Below are 13,621 nucleotides of genomic sequence, written 5' to 3'. Positions count from 1 at the left end.
TCATTATGTACCTCTCACTCTTGTACACACATGCTCTTGTATTCCCAGCGTGGAACCAGAGAGCCAGCTTTAGCTGTCAGCTGCACTTTCCCACAGTATGGTGGTGCAGCTGGCTAGAGAGAGAGAGAGAGAGAGAGAACTTGCATATGGGTGTCAAGTGTTTGTCGACTATGGCTCTTACAGTGTGTATATTTTTCTATGCTAAGTTTGCTCTGCTGTGGGGACCAAGTGTGTGTGTGTGTGTGTGTGTGTGTGTGTGAGAGAGAGAGAGAGAGAGAGAGAGAGAGAGAGAGAGAGAGAGAGAGAGAGAGAGAGAGAGAGAGAGAGAGAGAGAGGGAGAGAGAGAGAGAGAGAGAGAGAGAGAGAGAGAGAGAGAGAGAGAGAGAGAGAGAGAGAGAGAGAGAGAGAGAGATCATATGTTATATATTGCTGCTTTATATCTTATATAGTAATATAACGTTGATATTAATATATTTAAGAAACTGTATTCTTATTCATGTTTCTATCTATATTTTAACATGTTCTGTGCAGCCATTATGATTTGTTACATGAATTAAAGTATATTTCCTTATTTACATATCATACTATACTACTCATAAATTGGCCGTATAGGTCATATATGCCGTGTGTAAGAGGAAATACTGTTAATGATCTCTTATATAGGCCATACTTTTTTCTTCGCTGTGTTAGTTCAGTGTTTGAAATACAAAAACAATCCAAGTAGAAATACAATTTAAAAAACAAACAATTGAGATACATTGAAATAATACTGTAGGCAATATAACTTGCATGGAGTTTTGTGAAATTTAGAAAAGTTCACTGCTTCTCTAAAAAAAAGAAAAAAGGATTGCTGACACTAAAGAAACACACCGACTTGAGTTTCACAGAATCCACGAGCTATTCGTCGACTTTGTTTGCATAAAAGTAAAACGTGCACATTGTCAGCTGTTCTTTCAATATGTATATGCCGTTAAGATCAAAATTATTAGCCCCCGAGGCACTATGGAACATTGCCCTAAAATTCTGCCCAGTGTTTGCATCATTCATAAAACTGTACATTGTAAAACATTCATCAATGTTGAGGCCCCTATTTTGGTACATGTTGGAATGTAAAATAAATCTTCAGCTTTGCTTTATACCAAATGTAGTGAAAATTGAGGTGGTCAAAATTATTAGCCCCCCCCCCCATGTGATTTTTTTGCTTTCAAAACACACCTGAGCAATCAGTCAGCATTGGGCTTTACTTAAGGGACTCCAGTGAACAGGGCTAGTGGCACTTGAACGCTTGGTTGAGAGGGAGTACTCTTACATTCTTGGTAAGAAGTCATTTCATCATGCCAAAAAGTAGAGAAATCAGTCTGGAACTCAGAAAGAAGATAGTGGAGGCTCATCCTAAGGGGGAAGGATATACTGCCATTTCCAAGCGTGTCGCAGTGTCTAGAACAGCTGTACTGTTCTGCATATCTGCAAAGCACAAGGAAACAAATTCTGTTAGAAACAAACCTGGGCGAGGTCGAAAGTGCAAGATTTCCAAAACTTTGGAGAGGAAAACAGTCAGAGATGTCAACAACAATCCCCAGGTCTCTGCCAAGATGATTGTTGCTGAACTGGCCTCTTCTGGACTTGATGTTTCAAGGAAGACTGTTGTGAGGGCTCTTCATCGTGGTGGGCTTCGAGGGCATCGTCCAAGACAAACTCCATTGCTCACACAGTGGCACATTAGAGCCAGACTGAAGTTTGCCAGTGAACATTTGAAACATGGGCAAGAGTTTTGGAAGTCTGTCCTTTGGTCTGATGAGGCTGAACTTGAGCTGTTGGGGCACATGGATGTTGCTTTTGTTTGGTGAAGGAAGGGCCTTCAACCCTAAAAACACAGCTGCCCCAGTTAAACATGGTGGTGGGAGCATGATGCTGTGGGGCTGTTTTGCTGCTTCAGGTACAGGGAACCTTGTTCGGGTGCACGGGATCATAAAGAAAGAAGATTATGTCGACATTTTGAAGGACAGTGTAAAGAAATCTGCTGCCAGTCTAGCTTTAGGTCACTGCTGGGTCTTCCAGCAAGACAATGACCCGAAGCATACGTCCAAGTTGGTCCAAAACTTTTTGAAGGACACCAAAATCAAGGTCCTGGAGTGGCCCTCTCAGAGCCCAGATCTCAATCCTATTGAGGATCTGTGGCGGGAGCTCAAGGTTCCTGTCCATGCTGGAAAACCAGGCAATTTGGATGAGCTGGAACAGTTCACCATGGAAGAATGGGCTGAGATCCCCCAAGAGACATGTGCCAACCTAGAGTTAGGCACTACCATAAGAGGTTGTTGTCAGTTGTGAGTCAGAAAGGTTACACTATTGACTATTAATTGTCAGAGGGCTAATCATTTTAGCCTTGTCATTTTTGTTTTTTCTTTCTTTCAATTCAGCGCATCAGTAAAATATCTTAATCAAGCTTAGTGGAGATTTTGTCTTTGTTCTTTTGGAAGCAATTAAACTATAAACACTTTTGGTTATGGTCATTTCCATGGAGAGGTTAAGGGTTTTGTTTGATTTCATAATGCGGGCTAATAATTTTGACCTTAACTGTAGTATTGAACACGTACTCATCTTCCTTTCTAATATAGAATGGTATATTATTTCAAAAATAAATATATGAATCTTAACGTTTCCTTCTCGCCTCTCTCTCTCTCTCTCGTTCTCAGTCTTCCTCACACTCAGGCCTGCCCACAGAACTGGCTGGGCCCCTGAAAAGGTCCAGTGAATTCCCCTCCTCCCCAAACCTGCTTTACTCATATCAACAAATCCGCGTCCTCTCTCTCTCTCTCCTGCAAAACACATACATGTAAACTGGGAGAGACTTACTCAGTAAGGGGGGGGGCTCTACACACACACACATGCTATAATGTAACTGACACACTTAAAACACATCAAGATCAACAAAGATCTGTTACACTTACGCCACTGCTACACTCACACCACACATTTCTAAGTAGAAAATACAATTTCTTTTCTTATGGCTTCATCTTTGCCTCTTATACAGCCATCTTCCTTGTCTTACTGGATACGAAGTCCCTTATAATGTCTTTAAAGTCCATCTGTTTAGCCAGTTCACACTCAATGGCAAGTATAGCCATTATCAGTGCTTATATTTAGGATGAACATGATTATTGCTGGCCTGCATGGGTCCCACTGGCAGCTGGGCCCTAGAAAACGCCCCCCCCCCCCATGGGCTCTGTAGGATGTTTGGAAGAGATGTTGAGATTTTGGACAAACACATTGTTACATTGGGCTCCGATGCTATCGCATGTCATTTTGCATCTCCATCTTTTTTTTTGATACACTCCAAATCTAAATCACATTTTACACTTTCTTTTCTTCCAGCTTTAGTTGAGTTTCTTCCACGTTAAAGATCCGGTCCAACGAAAATCACGTGCTCCAGTCGTGTGGTATTTTTGACAGACGTTTTTTTTTTAATGCAAAGTTGCCCGATATGGTAGAACTGCTGCTGTTGTGAAAATGTGATTAAAGCTTCTTGAGAAACTCTCCTGCCTGTTGTCAGTTATAATTAAACCCTATAAGAAAACCAATCAGCTTCTGGTAATTCACGATATCATCTAATGCTCTGATTTGATTGGACAGTCAATTAATTGTCGCCATCAGTCTGCTGTCAGTTGGTCTGCTTTTGAATAGTTGCCTCGCAACATCACGCTAGTTAGCAGGCTAGCTAGCTAGCAATAAAGATTCTTATGAACTCAACCTGCTGGGGATTGTCTGTGTTTAGAGAGGGGGTACTAATGTAAACTACTAATAAGACACGTTAGCCCCTAGCTAACGGGTCTGACCCTTTAGCCGAGCGGTTAGTGATGTCGCCTTGTGGTGCAGTACACCCCGTATCGAATCCCGCACCAGACAAGAAAATAACCGGTTACACTAGTTAGCAGGCTAGCTAGCTAGCTAGCAATAAAGATTCTTATGAACTCAACCTGCTGGGGATTGTCCGTGTTTAGAGAGGGGGTACTAACACAGTTATAACAAATTGTAAAAACGGCTATACCTTTGTGTGCTTTTCCCCATATCTCCTTACCGGATGATGCCCCGTGCATGTGAGTGCGCCCCCTAACGCAACAGCTAGGTATTAGCGAGACACGCCGATGACGGCAAGACCTCGCTTACCTCGGCGACGTTCGATGGACATTTCGTTTAAAGTCTGCGTCCATGTAATGTGAGTTTGAATATTATTTCACGTTTCTGTTACGCACCGTTAGTGTTTATATGAGCCACGATCGTATTCTGCTGAGTTAGTTGTTATTTCCGTCTGCTTCGGACGTGACATGGTTCCGAGCTAGCCGTTAGCTAGTGTAACCGGTTATCTTCTTGCCCGGTGCGGGATTCGATACAAGGTGTACTGCACCACAAGGCGACATCGCTAACCGCTCGGCTAAAGGGTCAGACCCGTTAGCTAGGGGCTAACGGGTCTTATTAGTAGTTTACACTTATAATAGTCTGTGAGAGTTGTTTGACTGCATTCTGCTAGCTACTGTTTCTGCGCATTGCGGTTGCTAGTTTTCTGCTGTTTATACCCTTGTACACCGAGCGTCCATTGTTTAGTGACTGTTACAGTGACGGTCATTCATGCATTGTACAGTTTGAATGTTTATTCAGTGTAAGGCTCTGTGCATAACAATAGTCCACCGACTTCCGGTTTCTACGGCAGCGGTCATACCAGTTTCCTGTTTGCTGGCGTGTGCTATGGACGATGGCATATTTCTCCACTGCCTTGCTCAGGGGCACAGACAGGAGTATTAACCCTAACATACGTGTCTTTTTGATGGTGGGAGGAAACTGGAGCACCCGGAGGAAACCCACGCAGACTCAGGGGAGAACATGCAAACTCCACACAGAAAGGGCCTGGGATGGCCTGGGGTTCGAGCCCAGCACCTTCTTTCTGTGAGGCAACAGCACTGGGCCACTGGGCCACCAAAAAGTTGGTCTTTTCTAAAGAGCTCCAGGAGGTTTACGCCTTCCTCCGTAAAGTACCTGGCAACGAAACTGCTGTGTTCATAGCGTCCATGGTGTTGAAAGGTGCGCTCGGTAGGTGTGCTAAGCGCTGAAATAATGATCTCCCCTGGTGAAAACGCCAGTGGTCAATGCATAAGCACATACATGTGCGCATGTATGAATGTGTGGTACACTTAAGGGTCCTGGTTTGGGAGTTTGAAAATATGGTTACCCTATCCTTACATTAATACTACACAGTAAAATGTGATTGACTGACTTCAAATCATTGGACTGGCCCTTTAAAGGCTGGTGCTGTGGTCACGCAAATCTGCTCAAGTTTGTGCAGTCTGTTAACATACTGCTTCATGAGTCTTTTCAAATGGAAAAGAAAAAGTTCATGGTGGCACCAAAGGGGGAAAGGGTTGTTCTGGTGGCGAAGCGAAACCGTCCTGAAACTAAAGTAGCCAGGTTCAATTCTTTGGCTGTGTCCGAATGCCGAATTCTCATCGGCTCCGTCGTGGACCCTGACCTTTGACCCCGGGACAGAAGTGGGATCAATACACTATAATGAAAGTGGTAAAAAACAGAGTTAACTCTCTTCTGACCCCACAGCCAGCTGTCAGACGGCTCCACAGTCCAGGTTAATCTGAAGAGCAGGTTTGTGATTAGGGAAAAAACATGACAGTTTGTACGATGGACTCTGTGCCTAACTGTAGTCCACTGACTTCCGGTTTCTGTGCATGACGTGGACATTTATCCATGGTAAATCTTGCAGGCATCGCGAAAAATACTCCACTGTCAATAGCGCATGCCAACAAACAGGAAACTGATATGACCACTGCCGTAGAAACCGGAAGTCAGTGGACTACAGTTATGCACGGAAGCCATTGGACAGTGGTACACCTTACAGTATTTAGCCTGCCGGAAATTGTAGTTTTCAAAGTGAGATATTCAACACAGTTTAGTCCTGCAATAACAACGACCATAATGCATTGCGCACCCCCCGCCGTTTCCCACTTTTATAAAGCAAAGGAGGGGTGAATAACATCCATAATGGCTGTAAATGTTCGCTAAATTTTGATGGTAATTTGATGGTATTTGGAGTTTTAAGTGTAATTTCAAGTTGAACGGTAGATCAGAGCCAGCCCAAGGCATAAACGAACTAAGCGGTCGATTAGGGCCCCCGCTTCACCAGGGGGCCCCCAAGAACGCTTGAAATGTCAGGCACCACAGGTTGACAAATATACATATTTTTCTGTGTGTGGTATATCAGTAGCAATCACCAAAAAAAGCAAAAACTAAATGTTTTGATATCATGTCGTTAACAGACTGACAAATTAATGCTGCTGGTTTAATCATTTCCGCTGCCTGTGTCAGCGCTGGGGTCAGGTTCATGCGCATTATAACTGTAAGCATGTGCATCGCGACAGTATGTCACCTAAAAGGGTCTGTCCATCTGGCGCAGAGAAGTGCTGCTCGTTGTATGTCATTATTTACGTTTCTGTTTGATTTATTTAATATTGTCTGTTTTTGCTTTGCATTTTATGTAAGAAAATTATTTCTTTGTTACTGCCCTGCACTTTTTCACAGTTCCAAAAGCAATTAAAATAGTTAACTTGATCAGTAAATGCGTAGTCTGCTGGTTTATTTTAAGACTTTCCAGCACAGCAGTAAGTCATGACAATGGTATGGTAACGATCAAGCATGGACATAATATTGTCGGTGGTGGGAGGTGGGCGGGGGGGGGCAAATCAAATTCTGCTTAGGCCCCATAAAGACTTGGGCCGGCTCTGGACGACTTGTATCTAGGCGGCACAGTGGCGCAGTGGTTAGTGTGATCGCTTCCCAGCAAGAAGGTCCTGGGTTCGAACCCCGGGGTAGTCCAACCTTGGGGGTCGTCCCGGGTCGTCCTCTGTGTGGAGTTTGCATGTTCTCCCCGTGTCTGTGTGGGTTTCCTCCGGGGGGTTCCGGTTTCCTCCCACAGTCCAAAGACATGTAGGTCAGGTGACTTGACCACACTAAATTGTCCCTAGGTGTGTGTGTGTGTGTGTGTGTGTGTGTGTGTGTGTGTGTGTGTGCGCGCGCGCTGTGATGGACTTGCGGCCTGTACAGGGTGTCTCCCCCCCTGCTGGGATAGGCTCCAGCATCTCACGACCCTTTCAGTAATAATGGAAGGATGGATGGATGGATTGTAGTTTAACATTATAAAAGCATGATAAATTTGCTCCTACTAGCCAGCACAATAATAATTAGAATAATTCTGGGCCACAACCTTATTCTGAAAATTTGGGTTTGAAAATTGATGCTTTACAAAAGCAGTGGACCAGACTGCAGATGCAGGGAAACAACTTGTAATGATCGAAAGCGTGTTTAAATACAGGGCAATCTAGATAACAGACCTTCAGAAGAGGAACCAAGTGTGCACACAACCAGAAATTTTTTAGGTGCAAGATAAAAAATTTGCAAAACATATGACAGAAGAGTGAGGTCAGCACACTGAAATGCTCCCAATAATGATTTGATCTCTTAACTCATTAACGTTTCGACCTCTCAGCTCTTCCTCACGTACACAGTGTTTTTTAATCTAGACCAGTGGTTCTCAACCTTTTTGGGGTCCTGGACCCCCTGCGTATTTTTGATCTACCCTGAGGACCCCTCCACCTGATCTTGGGGGAGGGGGGTTGCAATTTGGTAGAAACAGTAGAAACTGCATTTTAAATTGCATTATAGCATTTATTCACTCTTTGGGGCAAAAATAAGAGCTTTCAGTTGTAACTTAGATATAGTTAACAAAACAGAATTCTTATGCAGTAACTTTCAGATATATGTAACAAAACAGAATATGTATTCAGTAACTTTCAGATATATGTAACAAAACAGAATATGTATTCAGTAACTTTCAGATATATGTAACAAAACAGAATATGTATTCAGTAACTTTCAGATATATGTAACAAAACAGAATATGTATTCAGTAACTTTCAGATATATGTAACAAAACAGAATATGTATTCAGTAACTTTCAGATATATGTAACAACACAGAATATGTATTCAGTAACTTTCAGATATATGTAACAACACAGAATATGTATTCAGTAACTTTCAGATATATGTCACAACAGAATTTTTATGCAGTAACTTTTAACGATGCAAACGGGAGCGAGATCTCTTATTAAAATACAATAAATTACACTTGTGAAACAGATGTAATTAGAGAAAAAAGTCCTGTTACCCTTTATAGTTTAGGTAGATAAAGGTCTCAGTCACATTTGAGTAAAATAATCCTATTTCTATAAATGTCATAGGATCTTTTTTTTAAAGATATTGTATTTTCACGGACCCCTTGCAATTACACCACGGACCACTAGGGGTCCGCGGACCCCCGGTTGAGAAACACTGGTCTAGATAACAGCAACGAACTGCTGGTAGATATAACACGTGAGAAAAACAGTTGATGATGGGCACAAGTTGTGGAATTTTTGAACAAATTGTTAGTCGAATTGCGCATTCCGATAGAACGTGGAGGCACAGCGATACAAAGTAACTGATGAACCGGATCACGTGACTGGGTTTGAATCACACAGCGGATTGCAGCAGCGGTAGTCCGGAAATGGCAGTGGCTAATCTGTTACAATCACAACCACCGCACCGACATTCCGAATGTAAACAACAAGGTTTATGACGCGGAATGCGGACGTTGTACCGGACCGTTGCGGTGAAGAGGGAGCTGAGCCGGAAGGCAAAGCTCTCCATTTACCAGTCAGTCTTTGCTCCAACCCTCACCTATGGTCACGAGCTCTGGGTGGTGACTGAAAGGGTGAAAAATTAGTTTCCACCGTGGGGTGTAGTACCCACTTGAACCCTCCCCACGTGTGAGTCGTCCACGTGTCTGTTTTTGTAAGGTCTTTCGTAGAGACGACGTCCTTTATAGTGTCTCGCGAAGCAAACAGGCTCCGTGACTTTAGGTTTAGAGAGTTGAACAGAGCTCAAACCCGCGGGCTTCTACAGCTACATGTTCAAACGTATGAGTACCCGCAGACAAAGTGCACAAGATGACAACTAAATGTGAAGTTTTAAGACATGCAGTGCCCGGGGGGGGGGGTGCTGATCTCACCCCCTTCTCACCGAGGTTGTATGTTTGCAGCCTCCTTTCTTTCTACTTCTCTCCGCAGACTGACAGACTGTCCCTCTCTACGCCTTGAAAGCTCAGTGCAGGACTTCTTCGCTGTTTCTTAAAACGCACGCATATCTACACACACGCACACACACGCACGGAAATATTGAAATGCATATAAACTTAGCACAAAAAGTAAGGAAATGTGTGTTGCAAGTGTAGGTGCATATAAATAACAGACAGAGTCGGGCTGTGTCGCTTAGTAACATGTATTCACCGGCTGTGCCCATGACGCAACTGAGGCACGTTACACAGGGCAAGTATACATCAATCAGTGCCCCCAGGGGGAGCTGTTGGCTGTATAACATTACCCTACAACAATGTGTGTTGGTTGTAGCAATGCTTCTTGGCAGTAAATCTTATATCAGGCAGCTGACTGGCAGCACCTGGGGGACCAGAAGCTCAAAACAAGAGTCAATAGCAGCAGCAAAATAAGCTGTTGGGCATTGGTAGAGAAGATTTGGCCCTTTAGTAGAGCGGTTAGCGATGTCTCCTGCGGTGCGGGCGATACGGGTTCGCTTCCCGGCCGCGGCACTTCCTGTGGTTGCATTGTCCCCCCCGAATTCGCTACAATATGAAAGTGGCTTAATAAAAATGTGCATGACGGTTTAAAAGCTGATCATACACAGAGTCGGTTTTGCGATTTGAGACGCCCAGAAGTTGTCTTTAGCGTTTTTGTTGTCATTTACAAGCCTCTCTTTTCAACGAGTCCCACGGCGTCGCGTGAGTCGCAGTCAACCGAGCCAAGCTAAATCAGCAGCTCTCATTGAAATGAATGGGCTGCCGATGTCAATCCGTCACCCAGAGTTTAACACATCCCCGGTGTGAATATAGGGACACATATTGGTGCTGGATTGCGGTCGGTTTTTGTGTGTGGTTGTAGAGTTTGAAACGTAAAAAAGTGAAGGCTCAGCTGCAGAATATTTATTATTACTACTATTATTGTATCCAACAGACCCGATCCAGAATGTTTCCGCAGGTTCTGAAATATGTAGAAGAACCCCGCTACAATGTAGCGGTTTGGTTATCCACCCGTCTAAATCTCCCTCCTCTTCATCCTGCCAGCTAACCACCTTCCCCCTGCCCCTAAACCCCCTCCACTCCAACTCCCTCCCCGACAAAAGTGGTTTTTAGCAATTTTTTGGAAAATGCATATTTTGCATAATTACGCATAATTATGCACAATTATATTTTAATTTTCTGCTATTTTTCTGGTCCTCTCTGGAACAATACCTACCACCGCCAAGAAAAATTAGGATCATAAGTGCATTTTTGCAAAAATGCATATATTTTGCATATGCCAAAACATTTCTGTCCCAGAAATTTTTTTTTTATATAGGTGAAAAAATCAAAGATGCTCAGAATCATCTGAAATTCCGAGAAAAGTAGTTTTTAGCCATTTTTAGAAAAATGCATATTTTGCATATTTATGCATAATTATGCATAATTTTAATTTTCTGGGATTTTTCCCTTACTCTCTGAGACAATACCTACCACCTCCAAAAAGAATTAGGATCATAAGTGCTTTAGTTTTCGGTCCCGCTATCTACACTAACTAACACACACACACACATTCTGAAAATATATGAGTAGATTGTAAGGTTTGTATAGTGAACGCATTCAATACTTCTATATATTTAGTTTTGTTCAAATACTTTTAATTCATTCCGCAGTCCGTTTTCCAGGTTACACTATGAAGACAGAACGATTGTGTTCTGGAATCAGAATCAGAACCACTGTGAGCCATAGAACCTACGGTATATAACAGCGTGTAGCGGCCGCGGACAGTCATCCGATTGCTTCACTGCGGACAGGAGAGGTCAGACTCAGAATCACAGATGAGTGAGAAAGGAAAGATGGAGCAGGAGGGAAGCCTGTCCCCCGAGCGGCTGTCCCGCAGCCTTCGAGGTTTATTTCCCGAGAGGCTGTCCCGTCGCCCCGGAGGTCTGTTTCCCGAGAGGTTGTCCCGTCGCCCCGGAGGTCTGCTCCCCGAGCAGCTGCCGGGCCTTCTCTGAAGCCTGTCCCCTGAGCGGCTATCCCGCCACCTCTGAAGCCTGTTTCCCGAGCGGCCACCCCACTGCCGCTATAGTCTGTTTCCCGAGTGGCTGTCCCGCCGCCTCCGAAGTCTCCTTCTTGAGCGGCCGTCCCGCCGCCTCCGAAGTCCGTTTCCCGAATAGCCCACCGCGCTTTCCGGACGCCTGCTTTAAACCTAATGTTAACATCTGGGTTAAATGGCGTACAAACTGTTTGTCCCACTTCTTACAGTGCAAATCTGAAGCTCACTCACTTCTCAACACATATGGTACTGTGGTAAATACAGGGTCACAGTCTAAGTTCTCCTTAGTGATAAAGAATAAATGATCTCCCCTATTAAGAGGCGTATTGACTCCTGAAAACTTAATGTATTGGATGGCAATTGGTGCCGTGGTGTCTATTCTCTAAAGATCTCCAATTAAATGACTTTTCATCAAAATGTGCTTTTGAGATATGTCTCAGAACAGAAAACCGACTGAACAGTGTTGTGATTCCATCTTTTCTTCAGCTGTTTGTGTTTTCGCTTTTCTATTTTACAATAGACCGTTATTTATCTAAATACATAACCCAATAAATAATTACATGTTTGTCTCAGACAAACATGTAATTATGGTAATGATCAAGCATGGACATAATATTGTCGGTGGTGGGAGGTGGGTTTAGCGTGGTGGGTGAGACGCGCGGGGGGGGGGGCGAATCAAATTCTGCTTAGGGCCCCATAAAGCCTTGCGCCGGCTCTGCGGTAGATATTTTTTAAATAGTTTCGCTGGCCATCGTCAAAATTAATAAAATAATTAGACCGACATGGTCATCCATTTCCAAAACTGAAACCCACCAACATAGAAAGCGCCAGCGGCTCAGCACTAAACAGCATGTGGTGTATGTCCTATACGTCTGCAGAGCTCCCAGCTCCTCTGTGTCCACCTCCTCTCCTCCCTGCGCTGCCTTGTGGAGGTGCAGACCTCGGCTCTTGGCAGCACATCAAACAGCCGCTGAATGTACTTTTCCCCCAACGTCGCTCCTCTGAACTCTGCTGAAAGCCGCATACCATTCCGCCTCTTCCTCTGCAACATTCAGTTTAGTCTTCTTCACAAATCTCTATATGCGTGCCCTGAGTTCTGCGTCCGCACTGCAGCCATGTTTCCTCAGATCTTTTGACTTTTTGCTTGATTTTTGTTCTGAAAGTTCGTTTTTCGTTGTTGGTCTCTCTCTCTCTCTCTCTCTGTGTTAGAGTTTGCAGATCCAGTTCCGGTGTATTAATGAGTAAAGGTGGTCACTTTTCTGGGAATTATGTGATATGGCAATTTAGACAGACTATGCCCATGAAAATGGGAGTTATGGAAACAAGAGGAGGAGGAGGAGGAGAAGAAGAAGACGGAGAAGAAGAAGAAGAAACTGACTTTGAATCAGTTTTTGGCAAAGTCTTTATTTTTCTGTCATGCTGACACAATCCCTCTCGCTCTCTTACTATCTCTCTCCCTTTCCCTCGCTCTCTATCTGACCTTCTCTTCCTCTTCCTCTGTGTGTGTGTGTGTGTGTGTGTGTGTGTGTGTGTGTGTGTGTGTGTGTGTGTGTGTGTGTGTGAAAAGCCGTTTCATTCTGTCTTTTGACCGTTGTTGTTTTTCTCTTTTTGTCTGTTTCTCCCTCTCTCTCCTGGCCTTTTGGTGAACAGTTTCGTTAGAAGTGAGTGGCCACGTTATGCCGCGTAGGCGGCGCGTTTTGAAAACCGCTGCAAACACACGCTGCCAACACCTACAAGTCGTCTCTTGTCTCTCTTTATGAGATAGGAATCTTTCCAATGTTTCATCTGGGGAGGCAATGAAACGTTTGACTTCCTCCTGCTGAACCCTTCATGAAACCTCTCGCTTAACACTGTGTGTGTGTGTGTGTGTGTGTGTGTGTGTGTGTGTGTGTACAGTGCACATGTGCATGCTTGTGTGTAATGCACATGTGTGTCTGGTGTGTGTGCATGTGTACAGTGCACACACGTGTGTGTGTGTGTGTGTGTGTGTGTGTGTGTGTGTGTGTGTGTGTGTGTGTGTGTGTGCTTTGCAGGAATATCGTGAGGGAGTTGTGTGTGTGTGTACAGTGCACATGTGCATGCTTGTGTGTAATGCACATGTGTGTCTGGTGTGTGTGCATGGGTACAGTGCACACGTGTGTGTGTGTGTGTGTGTGTGTGTGTGTGTGTGTGTGTGTGCTTTGCAGGAACATCGTGAGGGAGTTGTGTGTGTGCGTGTGTGTGTGTGTGAGAGTGTGTGTGTGTGTACAGTGCACATGTGCATGCTTGTGTGTAATGCACATGTGTGTCTGGTGTGTGCATGTCTACAGTGCACACGTGTGTGTGTGTGTGTGTGTGTGCTTTGCAGGAACATCGTGAGGGAGTCGTGTGTGTGTGTGTGTGTGTGTGTGAGAGAGAGTG

This window comes from Lampris incognitus, chromosome 16 (assembly GCF_029633865.1).
Source record: "Lampris incognitus isolate fLamInc1 chromosome 16, fLamInc1.hap2, whole genome shotgun sequence".
Taxonomy (NCBI): domain Eukaryota; kingdom Metazoa; phylum Chordata; class Actinopteri; order Lampriformes; family Lampridae; genus Lampris; species Lampris incognitus.
This window is presented reverse-complemented; position numbering follows the sequence as displayed.